We start from the raw sequence: 19454 nt of genomic DNA, 5'->3' as shown, positions 1-19454 counted from the left end.
TATTCCATGGATTCCAAGTAGGTACCTTTAATAGGTCAGATAAAAGATGCCCAAGTGTCTTTAGTAGCTTATCCTAAAAAAATAATTAAGCTTACTATCCTAGTAGTAGACATTCCTACCAGTTATGGCATGCTTCTTAGTCGAACTTTCTGTTCATACCTAGGAGGGGAAGTCAAAGTAGATTGGTTCCAAGCTGTTATACCTATGGGGAAAGAAAAAGTAACTTTAGTACCGAAAACCAAATCCAAATACACAGTCTTCCCATCCGATGATCCCAAATATCATATTCTTTATCAAGAGACTAATTCTGCTAATTATTTGATTTTGACTAAAAATGTAAAGATAGGTGAAGAATCAAAGGGAGAAGATTCACTATGGACTTTGGAGTTCAATGGAAGCTATGGCTCAAATGGGTCTAGGGCTAGTGTGGTGCTGATATCACCTAATGGTCAAAACCTCCCTTCTTCTTACAAGCTTGCTTTTGAAAATACCAATAATATGATAAAATATGAAGATTTTCTTTTGGGTATAGAAGAAGCTAAGAAAAGAAACATCAAACTATTAAAGACAAGGGGAGATGCTAAATTAATAGTATAGTAAGGTAAAAACATGTTCTTTGTGAAAAATCAAAGATTAAAACACTATCTAGGAATCGTGTATGGGATGAGATCAAAGGTTTTGAAGCTTTTGCAATTGAAGCAATTCCCAGAAAACTAAATGACAAAGCAGACTCTCTAGCGGTATTAGCTTCTTTGTTGATGCCTCATCTTAACTTCATAAATAGAAAATATTTAATTGAGATCATTAATAGGCCGAGCATCCCAAAGAATAACAATTCATGGCAAGTATTCAAGGATGATGCTCACATTAATGTTTTTTAACAAAGTGTTGAAAAGCTTTCTACTAATTATTTTGAAGGTTCAGAATCTAAATGTAGAGAATTTTGTCTTGATCTTTCTGATGAGAGATCTAGTGATGTGTTGTAGCTAAAGGTAAATGTAATACCTAAAGGCCTAATTGAACTTGAAAAACCCTTTGATAGGTGAGATTCTTTTGTGGCCCAGGATTTACCCCCTAAAGACGAAGTAAATGGTGATTATGGAAAGGTCAATTTAGGAGACAAACATGATCCCAAAATTATTAATTTGGGGATTTGTTGCATAGAGGATGAAAAGGAAAGGTTCATCAAACTACTTACAAAATACATTGATGTCTTGACTTGGTCCTATGAAGATTCAAAAACCTTCCACAGCAGACAATTCAAACACCATATTACTTTAAAACTAGGTACTTCTCCTTTTAGGCAAAAGCTAAGAACACATAATCCAAAGGTTTCTAATGCAATATTCAAGGAAATAGGTAAGACGCTTAAAGCTTTTATCATCTTTCCAATTCATCATTCTACATGGGTGGAAAATATAGTGCTGTTTAGAAAGAAGAATGGAGAGGTAAGGATTTGTGTTGATTTTAGAAACCTTAATCAAGCAAGCTTGAAGGATAATTTTGCTTTACCTATAATGTATCAAATTCTTCAGATAGTTTTTGGTTCAAAAATGATGTCATCCTTAGATGGTTTCTCAAGTTATAGTCAGATAGAAGTTGCTAAGGAAGATCAACACAAAACAACATTCACAAAACCATGGGGCATTTTTTCTGACAAAAAGAATGTCTTTCGGCTTAATAAATGCTGGTGCCACCTTTTAGTGAGCTATGAATTCAACCTTTGGTCATTTTATGAATAGATGTATCACTTTTTATCTTAATGATATGATTTTGTTTTCCAGAAGGCGAGAAAAACACCTGAAAGATCTGAGGAAAGTCCTTGAAAAATGTAGGGAACATGGAATTTCATTGAACCCTAAGAAATTAGATTTTGTTGTAACTAAAGGAAAGTTGCTCAGACATATGGTCTCCAAGGAGGGAATCAAAATTGTGCAAAAAGAGTGAAAGCTATTCAACAACTATGCCTTCTGGTCAATTGCAACGGTGTAAAATCTTCTTTCAGAAAAATCAATTTGCTTAGGAAAATTGTACCTGATTTTGCTAAGATCATCAAACCAATGGCTAAGTTTCTAAGTGAGAAACACAATTTTAAATGGGATGATCCAACATCTAGAGAATTCAAAGAGGTGAAAGAGGCCATTGCTAAAGCTCCAACACTTTTCACCCTGATTTCAAAAAAGACTTTATAATGCACTGCTACACATCAGAACATACCATGTCTGGAATATTGCTTCAAAAAAATGAAAAAGGAGAAGACATGCCTATCTCTTTTATGAGTTTCCCATTGAAGAAACATGAGCTAAACTACTCCTTAGTTGAGAATCAAACCTTTGCTATGGTTAAAGCAGTAAAATATTTTTGGTACTATATTTTACATTCACACTCCTTAGTTTGTGTACCATCCATAGAAGTTAAGAGTATCCTCACACAGTAAGATGTAGTAGTGAATAATTGAGCAACTTGGGTATTAAAAGTACAAGAGTTTGAATTGGATATTTAGCCAGCTAAGTTGGTTTATGGACAAGGATTGTGTAAACTTATAAGAGAAAGTAAAAAAGAAGAAACATACCCCAATTGCTTTTTTGTTGGTTTGAAAGATGAGTGGTTTTCTGATATAGCATATTTCTTGACATATAGGAATGCCTAGATCATTTAAAGGGAAAATATTGAAGAATTCTTCAACTCAGAGTGGCTAAATTTATAATCATTGATGATATCTTATACAAAAAGGGTTTAGATGGTATGTTTCTAAGGTGTGTTGATGCTGACCAACAGGAAAAAGTACTGAAGACTTTCCATGATGGGGCGTGTAGGGGACATTTTCCATCAACAGTGATAGCCTTCAAAATTCTAAGAAGTAGATACTATTGGCCAGGTATGTTTAGAGCTGCCCACAATTGGGTAAGAAATTGTGAGAAATGTAAATTGTTTACTGGAAAACCATAGTTATCTACTCTTCTTTTAAAACATGTGATTATAGAAGAACCTTTTCAACAATGGGGATTGGATTTTATAAGGCTTATTAATCCAAGCTCAAGTGTAGGTCACACACATATCCTCACTACTACAGACTATTTTACTAAATGGGTTGAAGCCATTCCTATTAAGGCTACAACATCATAGATAGTGTGTAAATTCTTGATGGAAAATATTCTAACCTGTTTTGGCACACCAAGAAAAATAGTGACCGACAATGAACAAAAATTTTCTTCTTGAGAAATTCAACTATATTGTTGTGATCATGGTATTCAACTATCTCATGCCTTAGATTACTTTCCTAAGGGAAATGGAAAAGTAGAATCCACCAATAAAAATCTGGTCAATATCATGAAAAAGTTTGGGGATGAAAAAGGAAAGGATTGGCATAAGAGATTATATGATGCCATTGGGATGGCTCCTTATGAGCTGGTGTATGGAGTTGAAGCACAATTATCTTTACCATTAGAACTGGATACTTTAAATTTACAAAAGGTGATAAAAGATGTAATATTTCAATCTCCCATTGAAAAAAGAATATTATACCTTCAAAAAATTGAAGAAGAAAGAAGGGAGTTGGTAGATCACATCACCAAGCATCAAGCAAGGGTTAAATGAATTTTTGATCGAAAAGTAAGGACACTAAGATTCATGAAAGGAGACCAAGTACTGTTGTGGGACAAGAGAAAGGAACCTAAAGGAGCTCATACAAAATTTGAGAGCTTATGGAAGGACCCATTTGTAATTTTAGAAGAATTAGGCTCTAATGAATTCAAGTTGTAGTATCATAATGGAGATGATCTTCCCTTGTCCTATAATTGGTTGGATCTCAAGCTTTACTAGTTCTAAGTTTTTTCTTCATCCAATTGTAAATACCATTCTTTTTGAGTTTTGTCTTTCCTTTTGTTTTGTCCTCCTATTTTGTAGGTTTGTAAAGCCAAAAATCTCAAGTTCATCTATGATCCTTCTAGCCTCATTCCCCAGCCAGAGCCAATTGTTACCACACTCATATTCTTCCTTGTGATATAAAGCATCCCATGCTTGAGTCATTACTTGATCATGAAGTTGGACTTGAAGTTTTAATTAACTTCAAGTTCAAGTTCACATCCTCCATTTGGCTTTCATGTATCAAAATCCATATTCATTGTCTTGAGTCAGTCCTTGTCAAGTCGAAGTTGGGGAAACTCAAACTTCAACTTCAACTTCAATATCATTTTTTTGGACTAACATTATGTTTTCATGCAGGCATTCATCTTCAAAATCAAAAGGGAAAAAGTGAACCCCATCAATGACATTTTCCAAGGCAAGTGAAATAATAAATAAGAATGTTTAAGAGGCACATGTCTTGATATGTCAAGATTTGGGAAAAGGGTGAGTTTTTCATTTCATGATGACATTGAGCATTAATAGGCGTGTGGATTTGATGGGCATCTAATAAAAAATCACTCAAAAGGTCTTTTTGGATGTGCGACACACAAATAGTAATTATTATATTTACTTGTCATATCTGTACTAATATTTTCTTCATAAGTTATCACCACTTCATTACTCATTCTGCCATTTGCAAAAATAAAATCTCGACATCATCTGGTAAGAAGAATGGGTTGCAAGATAAGCTTTGTCATACTATAAGTGCATCACCATTTTTATCAATGTTTTTTTTTGTGCTTTCTTTTGTTTTGAAAGATTTTAATTTGCATCTCCTAAACTCTATCACCCTATAGCAAGCCATGACATTATTTCGCTCCAAAATGCCCAAATTGGAAAAACCAAGTTTCCTTAGCTCTTTACCTAAAATTTGTGACACATTTCTAGTTAACAAAAGCTTGATTGACATAATTTAAAGAGCTAAAAATTCCCAATCAGGTCCTATCTACCAAAAATTGGTGAATGGTGGGTTACTTGAAGTCACCACATTCCCTACAACTATTACATGCCTAGAGTTAGTCATTGAATGTGCAAACCACTATGATCCTAACACAAGATGTGCCAAGAAAATCTCAGGGGAGATAGTTGTCAAAATCAACAAGACTAGTGTTTACTCAGCCTTTAGGATCCCTCATAGAGAGCCCTATGAACCATGGATATTTGAGGAGGTTGAATGCTTGTATGCCAAGAGGAAAAATAGTTATGACAATAAAGTATCCCAGAATTGGCTCCTAAAACTAGGAGAAGGTGGTTCAAGGTTGCCCAAAACTTTAACCATTGAACATTTCATCAAAGAAATTGTAGATATTTTACTTTTGTTGAACAGGGTCAAAGAAAATGAGCATGCATTTCATTGGGAAGCATGGATGCATTTCTTCATCCAAAATATTGTTGAAGGGGATAACTTCATCGATTGGGCTGACCTAATTGCTAAGAATCTAAATAAGGGTTTAGTGGCTATCACTAATTTTGGTCCATTTTTCCTTATCCTCTTTTCTTGTTTATGTCGTTCCAGCTTCAAAAGAATGGGAAGGACTTCCACATTCACAATGTACAGATGAAATGCCTATTTACCAACACTATAGTGATCTATAAGAGGTTGCTATGTGTAAAGAATTTAGAAGAGTAAATGATGTCTTCCTGGCAAAGCTAGTTTTTGAGCTTAAGGGTCATGAAAGTAATAGACTATCTAAGGAAGCAATGCAAGCTCTAGAAGTATATGGTTGTTTCTACATTTAGCTCCCTAAGTTTATGGCTATAGAAATCAAGTTTGAATCACCAATGGTGGACCATGTGCTAGAACCCCAAAAGTCACTAGTAAACATCAAAATTCAAGAAGATAACCTTTCCTTGACTAAGTTTTCCCCTATAGTCGATAAGGGACTAGTTACACCCAAATGGTTGGAGACCTCTATTGAAAGAAAATGGAGTATGGTGCCCCTTTCAATGCCAATTGATGATTTGGTTAGTAAATGTCTAGGAAGAACATCTAAGGTGAAGAAAGCTAGAATAGAATCAAGAATGAAGTATGACAAAAACTTAGGGCGTTGGTCGACTAAAATAGTCGTGCCACCAGATGGGAGCTCGCAGGAATCTCTAACCCCTCAAGATTATCAAATAACAAAGGTTGACTTGGGAAAAGGAAACCGTGTAGTGATATGGATTTTTTTGAAGCTTCTAATAAGAAGATTGCACATAGAGTGTGGAAGGATGGACATGATAAACAAGAAATGAAGGAGACAATAAAGAATATGGCATAGTATATCAATGCTATCCTACACCCAAAGGCAAAGCCTATTAATAAAATGTCAGCCATAGTAGATGTAACTTCCACAACCAACAAGTAATTCCTTGTTAATCTACAAAAATGCAAGGAAATTGCAAAGATAATAGAGGAGTGGGTGTAGGGTGTCCTAGATGACACTGTGAAATAGATAAAACTCTTAGATAAGGCTTCAAAAGAGATTTTTGCCATCACCAAAAAAGGTAGAGCTAAGAAATGAAGGGTATGAAAAAGAAAGAAACATTTGGGCAAAGGTGGTGATATGGCTAGAAGATATCCAATAATTTGGACTTCAAAAATTTGAAGTTGAATGTCCTGTAGCCAATTTGGATGAGAAAACCTTATATGTAATCAAGGATTGTACTGAGTGAAGGAATGAAAAATTAGTACAGGGTGTAACTAAAATCAAGGAAATTCTATAGGGACTCAAAGTCATACATGGAAGATATCAAGGGGACCTCAAATGGTTTGGCAAACATTGCACAGGAAAAGAGGATGACTTCGTTGCCCAAGCAGAGGAAGTGATCAAAGAAGTCCTAAATAAATTCAACGAGCTCTAGGATAAGAAAATGTTGACTAAGTAGGATTTTTTGAATGTGGCACACATTGAAGCCATGCTAATAATTAACCTGAAACACTTGGAAATGCATGAGGAAAAGATAGTGGAATTGAAGAAGGAGAAAGAAATCTGGAAACAATGGCTCACTTACATTGGCCTACCTTATCAATCTGTTATATCTACATTTTCAACTACCTAAAAAGTATGAAAAGTAGTGAAGAATGTGGTTGGTGTGGATAGCACTACTTGATCAGGATGCCTAGTTCTAGATAGTTTCTTAGCTGTTCTTTTTTACTTTTATTTTCATGCATTTTAGTTAATGCAGTTGTGCTAACTAAAGAATATTTTACTCTTGGTAGCGTAATTTTGGTAGCTATCCAACCCCATGCCTTATATAAATGTAATAATTAGTATGGCATAGTGGGAATCTCCAGCAAACTGATAAGAAAAACTACTTTTGTTTTATGTTTAATCCTATGTTTTTGAAGATAGCATTTCAAATTATCAACAAACATAAATAGAACTCTTCAATTTTATTTTGGTAAAGGATTTTGGAGGTAGATATTATAGTTTGTTTGTTTGAATCTAGATTTATGAAAATACTATTTATATAAAAAGCTTTTTTTGTATTTGTCATTCATTCTAAGATTGCCTATTCAAAATTTGAGGAGCTATGAGAGGAGAATTTTATTTGATCTACCTGCTTGTTTGCGTAACTTTCAAATTATGTGGATAATATTAATAGTTAAGATCAACTGGTTCTTTAGCATTTAGATTTTTTTTATCTTGATGAAATAGAATAAGATGATTTAGTATTTCAGTAATTGGTATTTTGAAAAGATCTAATCTTTGGAGTAAAGATTGAATAGTTATTCTTTTGCAATAAAGGTAGATGTACGTGTTTTTGAAGAAAATAATTTAAGCAAAGAATTCCTAAATATTTTTTAGGAATTCAATTTTTTGGTATACATTTTTCTCTACTTTGAATATCAAACCATTTGAGAAGAACTATTTACTAACACTCTCTAACCATTGTAGCAATGATTCAAAATCTCTTAACAAAGTTAGTTTAACAACCATTTGTAAATCCTCTAACAGGGTGATAGTTCCATTGAATTATTTTAAAGACCTCTTACAAGACCACTCCTTACTAGGTCATTAAATCCTCTAACATGGTTACACCTAATAGTGTGTTTTAATTGCTTTAACTAGGTTGGCTCCTAATAGGGCTCATTTCAGAAGAGTGAAAAACAATAACTAGTCACAATTGTGGTTTTTCCCACATTGGGTTTCCACATTAAATTTGGTGTCTCTTGTGTTCATTTCTTTCTCTCTCTCATGTTTTCAAGTTATTACTATTGATGTTAGATCTGCTAAAGTTAGACAAACTCTACATTTACAGAGTTACAACATTTTTTAGTATATTTACCGAGTGACAACAATAATTAGTTTTATCAGACATCTAAGGAATCTGTGAAATATTTTTGTGGTAACTGACTTAACCCCCACTGCCCCCCCCCTAGTTACTCCATCTATATTTCCAACAGATATTCAGAAAATATATCTCAGTAAATCAAGATTCTATGAGCTTGTGTAGTTGACCAGACATTTAGTTGATAGTCTTCATGACTTTGAGGTTTTTTCTGCTTACATTTTTATTTGAAAATTAAATACATATAACTTTTAAATCATGATTACAATATTAAAAAAAATTATATGCTTATGAAGGTTGTCAAGCTCCATGGACAAACAATGTTAGCAATTTCTTCATAGATGAAGGATCATCCTAAATGTTCAGAAGAAGAAGCATTAGCTCATATCAATACCCTTTATTTCCAACTTCTTACAAAATGAATAGGAGAATATTTAAATCCCAAAAAAGTGTTACCAAAATGGGATGATTTTTACTTCAATCTTGGGAAAGGAGTTCAAAGCTTTTACGTATTTGGAGATGGCTTTTCACACCATGATATGAGATTCAGGCAACGCGTATTCAAAGTTCTTGTTGATCTAGTTAATTTTTAAAAAATATTAGTGACACCATCATCTAGATGCCAAAGTATAAACTTATTTTACAACTATCCAAGGGTTTGATCTTAATCTATTAAGATTTTGTGTTCTCATTATGCAAGCCAAAATTTGATTCCCCATAAGTACATCTTAGATAGGAATTGTCTACCATGGTTGCCTTCTATTATTGGGGTGCTTTCTAAATAAAATAAGATTTCATTAAAGAGTTGACTCCTAGGTTAATTCTAATGTGTTTTTATCATAAATCATATTCAGTTGGGGGAAAAAAATTCTATATTTCTACTCCATTTTTCCAATATTTTCTCAGCATGACACTTTATCAGTGTTTTAAATTTAGAGTGGCATGGAATACCACTTTTAACAAAATGTTGAAATTGATATCTGATGAAAGTATTGTATAATTGCCAATATATTTCAATTACCAATCTATCTAATGTTGGAGAAGTTTACATAAAACATATTACCACATTAATAATTTATTTCATAAATTATAGTATGTATGGTTATGAATAATCATACAATGCACCTTTTGAATTCATTTGACACATGAACTTTATATTTTCTATGAATGTCTACTATTTATAGTTGGTCAAAAGTTGCATTAAAGTAATATATTTCTTAAAACCCTTCTTTCAGATTGGCTATGTCAATATCCATGATATTTGAACAAGGGAAAATTGTGCATCTATGCACCTTCATCATTCACCTCTATCATATTAAATATTCTTCACAATTCAAGAAATGACTTTTGTCATAGTATTGGTTCATATAGATGCTCTCTATTCTATATTACCACAAGTTTTGGATCAATAGTGTCCAACTCTATTTGTTCTTGATTAAGATAAAATTCTAGATTAATAATGTTATCTTGAATTTGATTTAAAATTAAGATAAATTTATGCATTAGCAATGTTTTCTTGAGCAAGATTGAGTTGAGATTAATGTTGATGATTATGATGTGGGGTTGCTTCATTGAGCAAGAAAAAGGGTTTGAAAATCTAGATTAAATGGAGTTTTTTTAAAAGAAAAGGAGGAAATGAAGAAATGAGTGGGGATAGTTAAAATATGATCCATTTGGTATGCTCTAAGTCTTCATTGGATACCTATTGGGGATGCATTCAGTGATGCAAAGCGATTGCATGATCATGATGTTCATTGATATGAGAAGAGTTACCCCTCCACTCTACTCCCCCATCTATTCTTAGTTCAATTGAGGATCTCAATGGGAACTTTCCTCTAGAGATTGGTCAATGCCAAAGAATTTACATGACTAGTCTTGAACCATAATGTTTTAACAAATTCAAATGTGGAAATGTGAAGTTTAAAAGATATATATGAAAAAAATAAATTTGAACAAGAAACATGGATGGATTATCTTGCACTAGCATTTGAATGGCTCCTTCCTTGCTACAGACTAGTGCAAAAAATGCACAATGCCCAAATCATATCATTTTTATTATGGGCCCGATTTGGTCAAAATTTTGACCAAATTGGGAAACACTAAGTTGGTCAAAAATTTTACCAACTTGGGAATTAAATTAAAAAAAGAGTATTGAAGAAGCCCACTTAGGGCTTGGTCAAAATTTGAGTGCAAATGCACTAGTGATTTGTTTATTTATTAGATGATCTATTGGGCACATTTTTGCAAGTTATGGAAAATGTGTTACATGTTGAGGATATAAGAAGTTATATTCACTGTAAAATAGAAAGTATAAGTGATGATGAAATTTGTCGAGCCCTAAGAACCATGTGCAACAATGACTTATCCTTGAAGTCTGAGTATGCATACTTAGAAGACTTGAGTTTGGTAAGGTATATGTTTTATAAGGATTTTAACAAACACAATTGGACTTGAATCATTTTAAGTAGGGTACATGATGATATGTTGTGGCTAGGTGATGCACATATTGTTATTTACAATGACCTAATTTACAAGGTCCTAGGATTGAGTAATGAAGGTTACAATCATGTTAATGAGAATAATGTTAGGAAGATGGTTGAGACAAACCTAAACACAATGTTTGATTGAAGAAACATGAAGGTTGAATCTATTCAAAACAAATGAGTGAAATATTTAAGAAAGAATTAAGGTAAAAGTTAAACCATCGATCAAGGATTAACTTCAGACCAAATAGATTTCTACATGTAGCTTTTGTAATGGTTTTGCAAGGAAGAAAAGTTAATTTGTGTGAAAATATCAGATTGCAACTATTGGATAACATTGCAAAGATTAAGAAAAACTAAGAATGAAGTTTTTATATTTGAGTCTTTGTTGACTCATATATTCTTCTATGCTACAAGGAAGTTTCCTAGATTGATAAGTAGGGATAAAAATGAGTGTACAATGAAGATTTGGTGACTCAATGCTACAAATCTAAGCCAAAAAAATGTCAGAGGTGGTGATATTGATAGGATGATGAAGAACTTCTAGACTAAGATGAAAGAGAGGTATAGGATACCTCCCTAAATGGTAAAGAAGTACAAAGAATAATTATGTTTCATGGTAGAAATAGATAACACCTGCATGGAAGTAGTGATATCAAGAGTCAAATTTATAAAGCCTATGGGATATGAGATGAGCACTGAGCTCATAGAAAGGTATGCGCAGATCATACTCTAGTTAGAAAAGGACATAGGATGCCCTACATGGGGTACTTGTGAAGAAAAGATGAGAATAATTCATTCAGAATACTATAGCAAGGAAAGCAAGAAAAAGGTAGAGAAAGGGATAGATTCCATCCCTAAGGAATCTAGCAAGACTAGGAAAGAGTTTGATGAGATCAAAGGAATTATGCTAGAGATGAAAAGTAGTGGATGGATTTAAGTGTTGGAAACAACTCCCATTGTTGTTTCAAAACCTTTAGAAGGTGTGGTAGTAGTTCAACCTTGTGTGTAAGCCCCTATTATGCCTTATGTAGCAATTGCATGTGTAACCAGTCAAAACAAGGCATGGACAACCTAAGAGTCAGATAGAGGTGGAAGCACCTATTGCATAAAGAAAGTCTAAGAGGTTGGTAAGGGTAAAGAAAAAACATGCACCATAAACCAAGAAAAGGGTCAAGTACACCACCAATGGACCAGGAAAAGGAAGAAAGATAGTACAAGTAAATGACTCAAAAAGTTGTGATGAAGTTGAAGATAAACCTAATTAACAAGATGCAGAGGAAGCCATAATAGCAACTTGAAAAGTGCTTGGACATCTAAGGTAGAGAATATGAACATGTAGATAATTAATGTTAATAGTTTTGTATAGTTAAATAAGTATTATAGTATGTATAGCAATATGGATAGAAGGTAGCTAGAGAATGCTATTATAAGGAATACGATTTTGAGGAACAAGAAGTTTAAGAATATATAGAGTAAGATACCTAAAGACCTATACAATAGGTTCATTAATAGGAAAAAGAGATTGTTAGAAGAGTATCTAAGTATGAGGATCACATTAATAAATAAAATATGTAATTTTGATTCCAAGGAGGACTTACACAGAATTTTTAAGGGTATTGAGCCCTTGTGGAGGGAAAAAAGAAGAGTAATTCTTTTGATTGAAGGAAATTATGAGGATGTAAGGAAAGCAACAGAGGAGGAAATTGTAAAGTATATGACTATAGTTCCTAAGGTGAGTGCACAATCAAATCCTGACAACCTATTATGTGTGTAAGTACATACACCTTCCATGGAAGAGAAAGAAGTAGAGGAGACACAATAGGAACCTTCACTACCTCACATTGTTATGTGTATTGAATCCATGCAAGTGGATAGTACACACATAAATTTTGCTACAAAGGAGAATCCTTTTGTAGCATTTGGCCAATCCATTGTTGGCAATATCATTATATACACTAGCTCTGATGATGGCAAGGAAGAAGAAAAGAAGAAAGAAGAATAAGAGAAGAAAAGAAAGGTAGAAGAGGGAAATAAAAAGGGACAAGAAGAAAGGAGGAAGACAGAGTAGGAAGAATAGATAAAGAGAGAAGAATTTTAAAATAAGAAGAAAGAAGAAGAAGATACAAGAAAAGAAGCTAAAGATAAGAAGAAAGTTGAGGAAGAGGAGAAAAAGGTAGATGTACCTATGCAAATGGTAACTCCAGTAACAATAGTAACAACATTAGCAGCAATAGTAGTACCATTTGATGATGATGATGATCAGAAGGGTTTGATGAGAACCTTAAGAAAGCTATTTGAGAAGAAAAATTATGTGAAGTCTTTGGAGAAGACACTAGCTAAACTCTTGGATCAAATCCAAAAGACAACTACCACAAATGTAGTCAATACATACTTGTAGTTAAAGGCCAAAGAGTTGGTGAAGACCTTTGATGGGGAAATCATTACTCTAGCAGAGGTAGCTTCAACACAAGCACAGGGGAAGCACGATGCATCATTGTTTCATATAGTATACACAAATATCAAAATTGATCTAATGACCTTAGACATTTGTATAAAAGATTTGAGAAGTACAGATGAAGATAATATGTTCTAGGGAAAATTAAAAATGTAATATCTATCAAATTTTGATAACAAAATCAAAGGTCTAATAAGTGAGTATCATACACTGACTACCAGATTGCAACAACCAGAGGCCCATATTAAAGATTTTGAAGTTGAGATAGAAAATATCCACAATGCTTTCAGAAGCATTTAGTTTGACAAGGATAATTTATTAAGGAGATTCTCTGTTGTCATAGAAAACTTATCATCCAAAGTTGTTAGTCTACATAGGTAGTTGGAGGAGTGTCTTGCAGCTAAGACATCCTATGACAAGTTTTCCTATACTGACTTCAGCGCAGTTGAGGTGGCATCTTATGCACTTTGTGAACTCATTAGTATATTTGATACAGTCAAAATAAATTAGTAGAATTACTATGAAAAGATGAAACATGATTTCATAGATTGCATTTCTAGAATGACCAACTAATCAATAGAAGTAAACAAATTTTTGTAGATATAGTTTTGACACCTTTTCCATTGATGTCAAAGGGGGAGTATTATGTAAATGAAAAATTGTATACATGTAAATGTATATGTAAGGGGGAGCTCATTTATGTATCAATGTAAGCAGTGATAAGAAATGTAATGATCCATCAAAACATGAATAAAATTATTATGTTTTGAAGAGAATTATGTATAGTTACTTTTATTTGTTTTTGTTATGTATGAAATCATTTTGGGACTTGCCAATTTTTGCAAATGTTTCCATTAATGTGAAAGGGAGAGATTTCTGGCAATATGGTCAAATAGATGTCTTGATGATTTTACTTTATCGAAACATACATTCAACATTTCATTTATGCATTTAGAGTTAGAAAATTGTCTAAGTGTTAGATAATTTTTACTAGCACATAGAACAAATGTTTAGTGTGTGGATGACTCATTGAGAGTGATCTCATGCATAGTTGATGAAAGATTAATGATATTATCATGATGATGTGTGCCAATGTATAGATGTGTGGGAATAGTATGACATGAGTTATTATTAAAATACCAATGCAAGTTTTTAATAGTACAAAATAGAGCATAGCAGAGGATTGAATTGTACAGTCTTAGGAATCATTTTGGTTATGAAATAATTACTAAGTTATGATGAGTTGACTATGTGGATATTATTTCATAAGCTATTTTATATTATGTCAAGCATGTAAACACATGAAGGCTGACTGAGCAGAGTTCTGCAATTATGCAAGGTATAAGTAAAGATCTTATCTTGCACAGATAAGTGTTCTATCTATGATAGATGAGAATGTTTTAAGTGATGCAGATTATTTTATAAAGATATTGAAATATTTATGATCTTTATTTGATGTGAGATCTTATGTATGATCAAAGAAAGTTTGAGTTATAGCAATAAGCAAGTATCATATGTATATTTATTCTTGTGAAGAATTGAATTGTATAATTGTATCTTAGGATAGTGAGCTATTCTTACATACATTTTATTTGTTCTACCAACTCCTAACAAGGTTGAAGCAACTCCTAATAGGGCTTAGGCTTCTAACAAGGCCTACTCTTCTAACAGGGACTTGAGACACTATATGGTCTTCATAGACTCCTAACAGGGTCAACATCCTTAACATGATCCTATTATTTAGTGAATCATCTAGTGGGTATCATCCCCACTAGGCTTTTCCCTTGGCTTGGGTTTCCCTAGTTAAAAAATAATGGTTTAATTATTTATCTATGTGCATGGTTATATTTACTATTCAACATTGTTTGTTTACTTTCATATGCAAGTTATAAAGTCATTAACAATCTATAGTTGTGGAAACAAAATTTAGAACACTGATTCACCCCCCTCCCCCCCACCTCATTATTATCTATTTCAACAAGATGTTCATCACTATGATCAAGCTACTCTACATATGTTGAGTCTTTTATATAAACTTGTATGCTCTATAGGATCCAAGAAAGTATGTGGTTACCAAGCATTTTCAATGTAAGCTAAGTGTAATGTTATTTGATAAATTCAAGTATATTGAATCTGACTTATATAGAAGGTATAGAGTGTTAGCTTCTAATTTGGAAAAATTTCAACTACCTTTTGGATAATCAGAGAAACCTAGGAATTAGCTAGAGACCATGATGGGCATTTTGAAAAATAAATCTAAACGGAAAAATGAAAAAACTCTTATGTCTTCTCCACTTTGAATTTTGCAAGACTCAGCAAGTATAGCTAGGAATTAACTCCTTACTTGATTAAAACTCCAAAATCAACATGAATTCCAAAATAATAGATGATTTAGCCCTAATCCTCCTAATTCTATGATAGTAAAAGAGGTGATAAATGGATATCTTATCAAACCCTAGAACTCTATGAATCAAGTGCATGATGACATTTCAAGACTTCAATACAAAACATTAAAAGATTAATTTATATTAATTTTTGCATAGTATAAGATATTCCAACTAGATCAACTTGAGAGGATGATTAGTGCCTTATCTATTGGGCCATAAACTCATAAGAATTAGACATCTACTTCTAGATCTTACCTTAACACTTTATGAACAAATTATCTTATACTTATCAAAATCTTCAATGAAAACTATAAAGTTCTTCCATTTTAAATTTAGAATTTACATGACCCATTAGATTATTAGCAAAAGATGATTGAAATATAATTCAAAGTGAATTACAACTGGAATCTAATAAATTTTTCCATTAAATCTTAGAGAATAAAATATAAATAAAAGAAGGGACAAGATCTAGGATGAACAACTAACTTCCTACATTTTGTATTAACTTCTTTGAAATTATATTCAATTCAATGACAATCTCTATCAGTAAACAACTCAAATAGACTAGAAAATGTTGACTTTCTATTCAATTTTCGAACAAAATTATAGTATGCATGGACTAACTCAAAACTTGAACAAAAACTAGTTCAGCAAAAAATATTGGACCCTCCTCTAGCACTGTGAACTCACTTATATAGTATGATTTGAAACAATCTTCATGCCTAGAGGGAAAATGATAGTTTTCCTTAAAACAAAAAATTTAAAGATTACATACAAGATAAAAGGTCACTTTCATTGTTGCATGAGAAAACTCAAAACATTTGTGGCCTATTTCTTAACAATAGAATGAATCTTTTATTTGCTTCTTTGTGGTGGGGCCTATTCTATTTTGTGTTTTTCTTGTTCTTCTACAAATCTTGATTATTAGTTTTCTTCTTCTTGCTTTTCCTCTAGTTGTGGGGCCACCTTTTCTTCTTCAGTTATGCTTTGATCTGATACTTTAATATTTGTAGAAACCAAATGATTATCCTTTTCCTCAACTATATGTGGTATTATGTCTTTAACTACTGGTGTTTGTTGAGGAGTTGAATCACCTATTTCTTCTATTTGAGCTTCATTTTCCTAAGACATTTGTTAACACAATTCTTCTTCTCTCTCATTAGTCACTTGAGTACCATTGTGAAAAAAATGTAGTTCTTTTATAGTTGTTGAATTGTCTTGAAATTTGTCATGTTATGCTACTTGTGAAGACTCTATTATTGATATGAACTTGGTCACCCATTCGTCGTATGTTAAATCATTAGGCCAGTCATAATTGATGACTTATTTTTCTTTGCTAACAATATTTTTGCATTCATTCTTGAGATGTTTTTCCTTAGAAATAAAAAGTTTATAAAATATTCTAGCTTTTGTCAAGTCTAATACAACATCTATTAATAAAGCATTGTCATCATTACTTGTTATCTTTCTTATTTTATCATTCAAGATGACCAAAATGTCATTAGCCTAGTATGTTAATATCTTTATATCATGCACTTTTTATGAACAATGAAGGAAACAAAGAAAACCTTTTATTTTGACATTTGCAAATGCATGACCCTATCTGTCTTTTTAGTAACTCCCTTTTTGCATCAAACTCTAATAAACCAACTTCTTGATCATATTTTTTCTTAGCATAATAGTCATTATTCTCTTTATCAGCTATATCAAAATATAATTCTACCACTGTCTCTTCTCTTGCTACCCATTTATGTAGGATGTCTCTTAGCTTAGTATCATCATTACTATGTGTAGAACCAGAATCAGTATGCAAAGAACATTAACAAATAAAGTAAGCATTCACAAACCAAAAACTAAATTCACATATATGCTTAGACAAAGGAAGAAAACAAGAAGTGCAAACCTCACAAGAAAAAGCACTCCATGCTTTCTTGATTCTCTAGATGTGTCCTTTTGCTGTGTATGTATTCTCAAGATGCTCAAAAGCTGCTTCAATGGAGATGGGTAATGGAAAATTGGTAGCTTTGTGAGCTCTTAATTTGGAATTATAAGGGTATGGTTGATGGCTTTGGTTCTCAAAATAGCATGGTAACTTTAGCTCAAAGATTGTTGATGAAATGGCTTGGGATGGGATTCAATTTATAGGCTAAGGGGTAGAGAGATGGAGGTCTTAGATGCAAGGATGGATGAAGGCTTAAGGAGGGCTAAGATGTACTCAAAGGGGAGCACATGGATTGTGCTTGTTTAGCACCAATGGGAAGGTGACACTTGTCACAAGGAGGATGAGTGTGAGAGGGTAGGGTAAAGGGTTGGTTAAAGTCATGATGAGTGGGGTTGAGTATGTAAGAGGGATGTAAGAGGAATGAGTGTGGAAGAGGGACGAGTGTGGAAGATGGGTGTAAGAGTCATGAGTGGGCTTGTAAGAGTCTTTTATATTTTGTAAGAGCACTCATGACTTAGTGGTTGGGCTTTTTGAGGGGAGACTTTGGTTTGGATTAGGAAAGTCTTAAACTTGTTTAAGGAATGTGACAACATTAGGGAGTGGATTAGGCTTGGGTTTAGGATTAGATTAGAGATGTTAGAGATGTACAAGTGGATGGCATTAATGAGGGTGGGTGAGTTAGTGGCTAAGCTTGGTTAGTATGGGTGGATGGGGTGGATTAGGCTAAATGGAGGATTAGAGATAGGTTAGGGGTTTTTGAATTTGAGGATTTCATTTATCAAATAGATTTATTTAATAAATGGGGATTTTTGGAATTAGATAGAAGAATAGGATTTAATTGATAAATAATAGATTATTTGATTTATCAATTAGGACTATAGATGATTAATTAAATTAATCAACTAGGGGATGACAAAGGATTAATTAAATAGAAATTTAATTAATAATGCCCTTTTTAGATAACTAAATAGGATTACTAAAATAGTGTAATCAAATTTAGGTGTCTACACTATGAGCTTTAACAATAGAGAGAAATTGGGTTTTCATGTTATGCAATCTCCTAGTATCAATATCATAAGTAAAGAATAACATTGCTTCTATTATTTTGTGTTCATAATTCTATCATACTTTTATCTGCATAGCCTTTAGCCTAACCTTTTCTTCCTCCACATCCTCTTTAGTGGTATATTCTTTATGTAGAGGAGTGTCAGGAATTTTAACTATAGGGCTAGTTGGTGGTGGAGGAGCACATGAAGATAAAATTATTCTCTGGGATGGCTCCACAACTTCTATTATTCTAACTTTTTTTCCTTTATATCAAGCAATTTCATTCCTAAGTCTTAGCCTCTTCTTGACCTTGTCATTATTGGCTACCAAAACTTATTCATATTTTACCTATAGTTCCTTTACAAATTTATTTTCTTTCCTTGAAGTATCTAGTGGAAGATTTTATGTTGCAACATTCATCTTAGTAGCCTCCTCATTTGGAGTATCTTCTACTCTTTTCACAATAAAATTCCTTGTTACTTTTGAGTCACTAGGCTCCAAGGAGTGAGTCTTATTTCCTCTTTATAATGACCAAATGAATAAGAAAACATGATCTTCACTATATTTTACAACCACTAATGCTTTGTGTTTTTTTTCCTCTTATTTTCCATAATATCTCTGCTAAACCAACCTTCAGAGGTACTTACTATGGTAGCATATGTGAAGTTCCTTGAAATTCATAAACTCTAAATATAGTAGAAACTGGACATGGGATAATGTCTACCCAATTATGGGAGACTTTCAATTCATTTGGGGAATACATAGGGCTGATGAAATCTAAGAGAAATTTGGCAATCCTTGGGTTATCATTTGACAAGAACATCCTTAGTTTTGATGCAAAATACTTGTAAACCCTAGCAAATTTGGTGTCACTTACATCTGACAACATGTCTACACTCCATAGCTAGATAGGAAAAGCTTTTCCTTCATCCTCTCTTGCTAATTTTGTTTATCTT

General features: G+C 32.9%; 1 pseudogene; it reads left to right on the top strand.

The window, feature by feature from the left end:
* The window catches only part of LOC149543626 (alpha-humulene synthase-like), a 120268-nt pseudogene that overhangs the window by 74121 nt on the left and 26693 nt on the right, over positions 1-19454 (top strand).

Source organism: Cupressus sempervirens, chromosome 8, assembly GCF_028749045.1.
Source record: "Cupressus sempervirens isolate cs-2001-9-10 chromosome 8, ASM2874904v1, whole genome shotgun sequence".
In the NCBI taxonomy this organism is placed as follows: domain Eukaryota; kingdom Viridiplantae; phylum Streptophyta; class Pinopsida; order Cupressales; family Cupressaceae; genus Cupressus; species Cupressus sempervirens.
Note: the sequence above shows the minus strand (reverse complement) of the source record. Positions and strands in the feature narration are given on the sequence as shown.